Here is a 6,013-nt window from a genome sequence, read left to right as displayed (position 1 = left end):
TATGTGTCTTGGCCGTGGCCCTAAGCACTTTGTTTTCCAGTATTACCACCGGATACATAAATGCCACAGACACATAATTGGGTGAACCTTTTCAGAGTGTGACTCAGCTTTGCTAAAGTCCCCAATTAGAGGTGTCCAGGGTTCTTAAGCACACTCTTTTTTTTTTTGCTTTGGACCTTGACTTTAACCGCTCAGTCTCAAGTTTTCACTTGACACCTAGATGCCACAAGCACATGGTTAGGGACAGCTTGGTTTAGCCGCTTAAACCAGGATTTTATTCCTTTAGGCCCTCCTATCCACTGATGCTCAAAGCCTTGGGATCCTTTTTATTTGCCCTTGCCTTTTTGGTTTTAAGGGTTATTGGCTTTTTGCTCTTTCCTCTTGGTTTTAAGAGCTTTTGGCTTTTTCTGCTTGCTTTTTCTTTCTATTTTTTTTTTCGCCTATTTTTTTTCCCTTTTTTTTTTCTGCAAGCTTTGTTCTTTGCTGCTTTTTCTTGCTTCAAGAATCATTTTTATGATTTTTCAGATTATCAAATAACATGTCTCCTAGTCATCATTCTTTCAAGAGCCAACATATTTAACATTCATGAACAACAACTTCAAAAGACATATGCACTGTTCAAGCATACATTCAGAAAACAAGAAACATTGTCACCACATCAATATAATTAAACTAAGTTCAAGGATAAATTCGAAACTCATGTACTTCTTGTTCTTTTGAATTAAAACAATTTTCATTTAAGAGAGGTGATAGATTCATAGGACATTCATAACTTTAAGACATAGTTACTAACTACTAATGATCATGTAATGAAGACACAAACATAGATAAGCACATAACATAGAAAACAAAAAACAGAGAAAGTAAGAACAAGGAATGAATCCACCTTAGTGATGGTGGCGTTTCCTTCTTGAGGAACCAATGATGTCCTTGAGCTCTTCTATGTCTCTTCCTTGTCTTTGTTGCTCCTCCCTCATTGCTTTTTGATCTTCTCTTATTTCATGAAGGATGATGGAGTGCTCTTGATGTTCCACCCTTAGTTGTTCCATGTTGGAACTTAATTTTCCTAGGGAGTTGTTGATTTGCTCCCAAAAATTCTGTGGAGGAAACTGTATCCCCTGAGGTATCTCAGGGATCTCTTGATTTGCAGCCACATGTTCTACCACTGAGCTATAGACCCTTGAGATGAATCTTTCCATCTCCCATGACTCGGAGGTGGAAGCCTTTGTCTTTCCTTTCCCTTTTCTCGAGGTTTCTCCGGTCTTAGGTGCCATCAATGGTAATGGAAAAACAAAAAGCTTATGCTTTTACCACACCAAACTTAGAATGTTGCTCGCCCTCGAGCAAAAGAAGAAATAATAGAAGAAGAAGAAGATATGGGGGAGATGGAGGGATGTGTGTCTGGATGTGAGTGGTAAATAGAAAACAGAAGGGATGACCATGAGTGGATAGGGAGTGGGTGAGTTGGGTTGGGATCCTGTGGGATTCACAGATCCTGAGATGATCCTGTGGTGTCCACAGATCCTGAGGTGATCCTGTGGTGTCCACAGATCCTGAGGTGTCAAGGATTTACATCCCTGTACCAAATTAGGCATGTAAAATGCCCTTGCACACAACTCTGGGCGTTCAGCGCCAGGTTGGTGCCCATTTTGGGCGTTCAACGCCCATTTGTTGCCATTTCTGGCATTGAACGCCAGAACCATGCTTATTCTGGGCGTTCAGCGCCAGGATGCTGCCCATTTTGGGCGTTCAGCGCCAGAACCATGCTCTATTCTGGCGTTGAACGCCAGACAGGTGCTTCCTCTAGGGTGTGATTTTTCTTCTGCTGTTTTTGATTCCGTTTTCAATTTCTATATTTATTTTGTGACTCCACATGATCATGAACCTATAAAGACATATAACTAAGAAAAATATTGTTAGATAAATAAAAATTGGGTTGCCTCCCAACAAGCGCTTCTTTAATGTCAATAGCTTGACAGTGGGCTCTCATGGAGCCTCACAGATGTTCAGAGCATTGTTGAGACTCTCCAACACCAAACTTAGAGTTTGACTGTGAGGGCTTTGTTTGACTCTGCTTTGAGAGAAGCTTTTTATGCTTCCTCTCCATGGGTGCAGAGAGAGATCCTTGAGTTGTAAACACAAGGTTGTCCTCATTCAATTGAAGGATTAATTTTCCTCTGTCCACATCAATCACAGCTCTTGCTGTGGCTAGGAAAGGTCTTCCTAGGATGATGGAGTCATCCTCTTCCTTTCCAGTATCCAGGACTATGAAATCAGCAGGGATGTAAAGGCCTTCAACCTTTACTAACACGTCCTCCACTTGTCCATAAGCCTGTTTTCTTGAGTTGTCTGCCATCTCTAATGAGATTCTAGCAGCTTGCACCCCATAGATTCCCAGTTTCTCTATTACAGAGAGGGGCATGAGGTTTATTCCTAAACCAAGGTCACATAGAGCCTTAAAGATCATGGTGCCTATGGTACAAGGTATTATGAACTTTCCAGGATCCTGTCTCTTCTGAGGCAATGTCAGTTGATCCAGATCACTTAGTTCATTGATGAACAAGGGAAGTTCATCTTCCCAAGTTTCAATACCAAATAATTTGGCATTCAGCTTCATGATTGTACCAAGAAACTTGGCAGTTTGCTCTTCAGTAACATCCTCATTCTCTTCAGAAGAGGAATACTCATCAGAGCTCATGAATGGCATAAGGAGGTTCAATGGAATCTCTATGGTCTCTAGATGAGCCTCAGAGTCCTTTGGTTCCTCAGAGGGAAGCTCCTTATTGATCACTGGACGTCCCAGGAGGTCTTCCTCCTTGGGATTCACGTCCTCTCCTCTCCTCACAGGTTTGGCCATGGTGCTTATGTCAATGGCCTTGCACTCTCCTTTTGGATTTTCTTCTGTATTGCTTGGGAGAGTACTAGGAGGGATTTCAGTGATCCTTTTACTCAGCTGGCCCACGTGTGCTTCCAAATTTCTAATGGAAGACCTTGTTTCATTCATGAAACTTACAGTGGCCTTAGATAGATCAGAGACTAAGTTTGCTAAATTAGAAGTATTTTGTTCAGAGTTCTCTGTCTGTTGCTGAGTGGATGATGGAAAAGGTTTATTGTTGTTAAACCTATTTCTTCCACCATTATTAAAGCCTTGTTGAGGCTTTTGATCCTTCCATGAGAAATTTGGATGATTTCTCGATGATGAGTTATAGGTGTTTCCATAAGGTTCACCTAAGTAGTTCACCTCTGCTATTGCAGGGTTCTCAGGATCATAAGCTTCTTCTGCATAAGAAGCTTCTTGAGTACTGTTGGATGCGGCTTGCATTCCATTCAGACTCTGAGAAATCATATTGACTTGCTAAGTCAATATTTTGTTCTGAGCCAATATGGCATTCAGAGTATCAACTTCAAGAACTCCCTTCTTCATAGGCATCCCATTACTCACAAGATTCCTCTCAGAAGTGTACATGAACTGGTTATTGGCAACTATGTCAATGAGTTCTTGAGCTTCTGCAGGCGTTTTCTTTAGATGAATGGATCCACCTACAGAAGTATCCAATGACATCTTTGATAGCTCAGATAAACCATCATAGAATATATCCAGGATGGTCCATTCTGAAAGCATGTCAGTAGGACACTTTTTGGTCAGTCCTTTGTATCTCTCCCAAGCTTCATAGAGGGATTCACCATCTTTTTGTTTGAAGGTTTGAACATCCACTCTAAGCTTGCTCAGCTTTTGAGGAGGAAAGAACTTGGCTAAGAAAGCCGTGACCAGCTTATCCCAAGAGTTAAGGCTATCTTTAGGTTGAGAGTCCAACCATATTCTAGCTCTGTCTCTTACAGCAAATGGGAAAAGCATGAGCCTGTAGACTTCAGGATCTACTCCATTAGTCTTAACAGTATCACAGATCTGCAAAAATTCAGTTAAGAACTGAAAAGGATCTTCAGATGGAAGTCCATGAAACTTGCAATTCTGCTGCATCAGAGAAACTAATTGAGGTTTCAGCTCAAAGTTGTTTGCTCCAATGGCAGGAATGGAGATGCTTCTTTCATGTAAATTGGAATTAGGTGCAGTAAAGTCACCAAGCATTCTCCTTGCATTATTATTATTTTTGGCTGCCATCTCCTCTCCCTGTTCGAAAATTTCTGAAAGGTTCTCTCTGGATTGTTGTAATTTAGCTTCTCTTAATTTCCTCTTCAGAGTCCTTTCAGGTTCTGGATCTGCTTCAACAAGAATGTTCTTGTCCTTGCTCCTGCTCATATGAAAAAGAGAGAATAGAAAAATAATAATAATAGGGGTCCTTTTTACCACAGTATAGAGGTCCCAGTGTGAGTTAGAAGAAAAGAAGAAGAAGAAATTCGAACACAGATGGAAGAGGGGGTTCGAATTTGGGTGAGATGAAGTGTTAGTAGATGAATAAATAAACAGAAGGAGATGAGAGAGATGGAGAATTTTCGAAAATAATTTTTGAAAAAGAGTTAGTGATTTTCGAAAATGGTTTTTTTTTTTTTTTTGAAAAAGGTTAGTAATTTTCGAAAATTAAAATATAAAATCAAAATAATTAGTTGATTAAAAAGAAATTTTGAAAAAAAGGGGGAAGATATTTTCGAAAATTAGAGAGAGAGAGTTAGTTAGGTAGTTTTGAAAAAGATAGGAAACAAACAAAGAGTTAGTTAGTTAGTTGAAACAAATTTTGAAAAGATAAGAAGTTAGGAAGTTAGAAAAGATATTTTGAAATCAAATTTTTGAAAAAGATAAGAAGATATTTTTTTTTTTGAAAAGATTTGATTTTTAAAATCACAATTAATGACTTGATTCACAAGAAATCATAAGATATGATTCTAGAACTTAAAGTTTGAATCTTTCTTAACAAGCAAGTAACAAACTTGAAATTTTTGAATCAAAACATTAATTGATTATGTTATTTTCGAAAATTTGATATAAAAATAAGAAAAAGATTTTTGAAAAATATTTTTGAAATTTTCGAAAATAACTAAGAAATTTGAAAAAGATTTTATTTTTGAAAAATATTTTGAAAAAGATAAGAATTTCAAATTGAAAATTTTATTTGACTCATAAGAAACAACTTGATTTTAAAAATTTTTTAAAAAGTCAATCCAAATTTTTGAATTTTATGAGAAAAAAAAGGAAAGATAATTTTTTTTTATTTTTGACTTTTTATGATGAGAGAGAAAAACATGAAAATGATGCAATGCATGAAGTTTTTTAGATCAAAACAATGAATGCATGCAAGAATGCTATGAATGTCAAGATGAACACCAAGAACACTTTGAATGTCAAGATGAACACCAAGAACATATTTTTGAAAAATTTTTAATGCAAAGAAAACATGCAAGACACCAAACTTAGAATTCTTTAATGCTTAGACACTAAGAATTCAAGAATGCATATGAAAAATAAGAAAAGACACAAAACATGAAATCATCAAGATCAAACAAGAAGACTTACCAAGAACAACTTGAAGATCATGATGAACACTATGAATGCATGAATTTTCGAAAAATGCAAGATGCATATGCAAGTGACACCAAACTTATGATATGACTCAAGACTCAAACAAGAAACACAAAAAATATTTTTGATTTTTATGATTTTCTAATTTTTTTTTGTATTTTTTTTTCGAAAATTATTATGAAAAAGAAAAATAAGGATTCCAAAATTTTTAATATGAATTCCAGGAATCTTGCATTCTTAGTCTAAAGCTTCAGTCCAGGAATTAGACATGGCTCACTAGCCAGCCAAGCTTTCAATGAAAGCTCCGGTCCAAAACACTAGACATGGCCAATGGCCAGCCAAGCTTCAGCATGTAAATCAGGAACAACAGCAGGTGGATTAACAACAATTAGCTTGCTCTTGATAACAAATTGCAAGCCTCAGTCCAAATGAATTTAAACATGGCTTTACAGCCAGCCAGGCTTAGCATGCTTGATGAAACACTAGAATTCATTCTTAAAAATTCTGAAGAAAAATATATTTTTGAAAACAAAACTTTTT

At 37.0% G+C, this 6,013-nt stretch overlaps 1 non-coding gene across 1 annotated transcript; it reads left to right on the top strand.

Moving 5' to 3' along the window:
• Positions 1 to 3,616: 3,616 nt before the first annotated feature.
• LOC148548804 (small nucleolar RNA R71) lies at positions 3,617 to 3,724 on the top strand. The gene has a single exon (XR_015898660.1). It is a non-coding gene; the product is annotated as a small nucleolar RNA R71 (small nucleolar RNA).
• The last annotated feature ends 2,289 nt before the right edge of the window (positions 3,725 to 6,013 follow it).

The sequence above is a fragment of the Arachis ipaensis genome, chromosome B8 (assembly GCF_059453495.1).
Source record: "Arachis ipaensis isolate K30076 ecotype BB chromosome B8, ASM5945349v1, whole genome shotgun sequence".
NCBI classification, from domain to species: Eukaryota; Viridiplantae; Streptophyta; class Magnoliopsida; order Fabales; family Fabaceae; genus Arachis; species Arachis ipaensis.
Note: the sequence above shows the minus strand (reverse complement) of the source record. Positions and strands in the feature narration are given on the sequence as shown.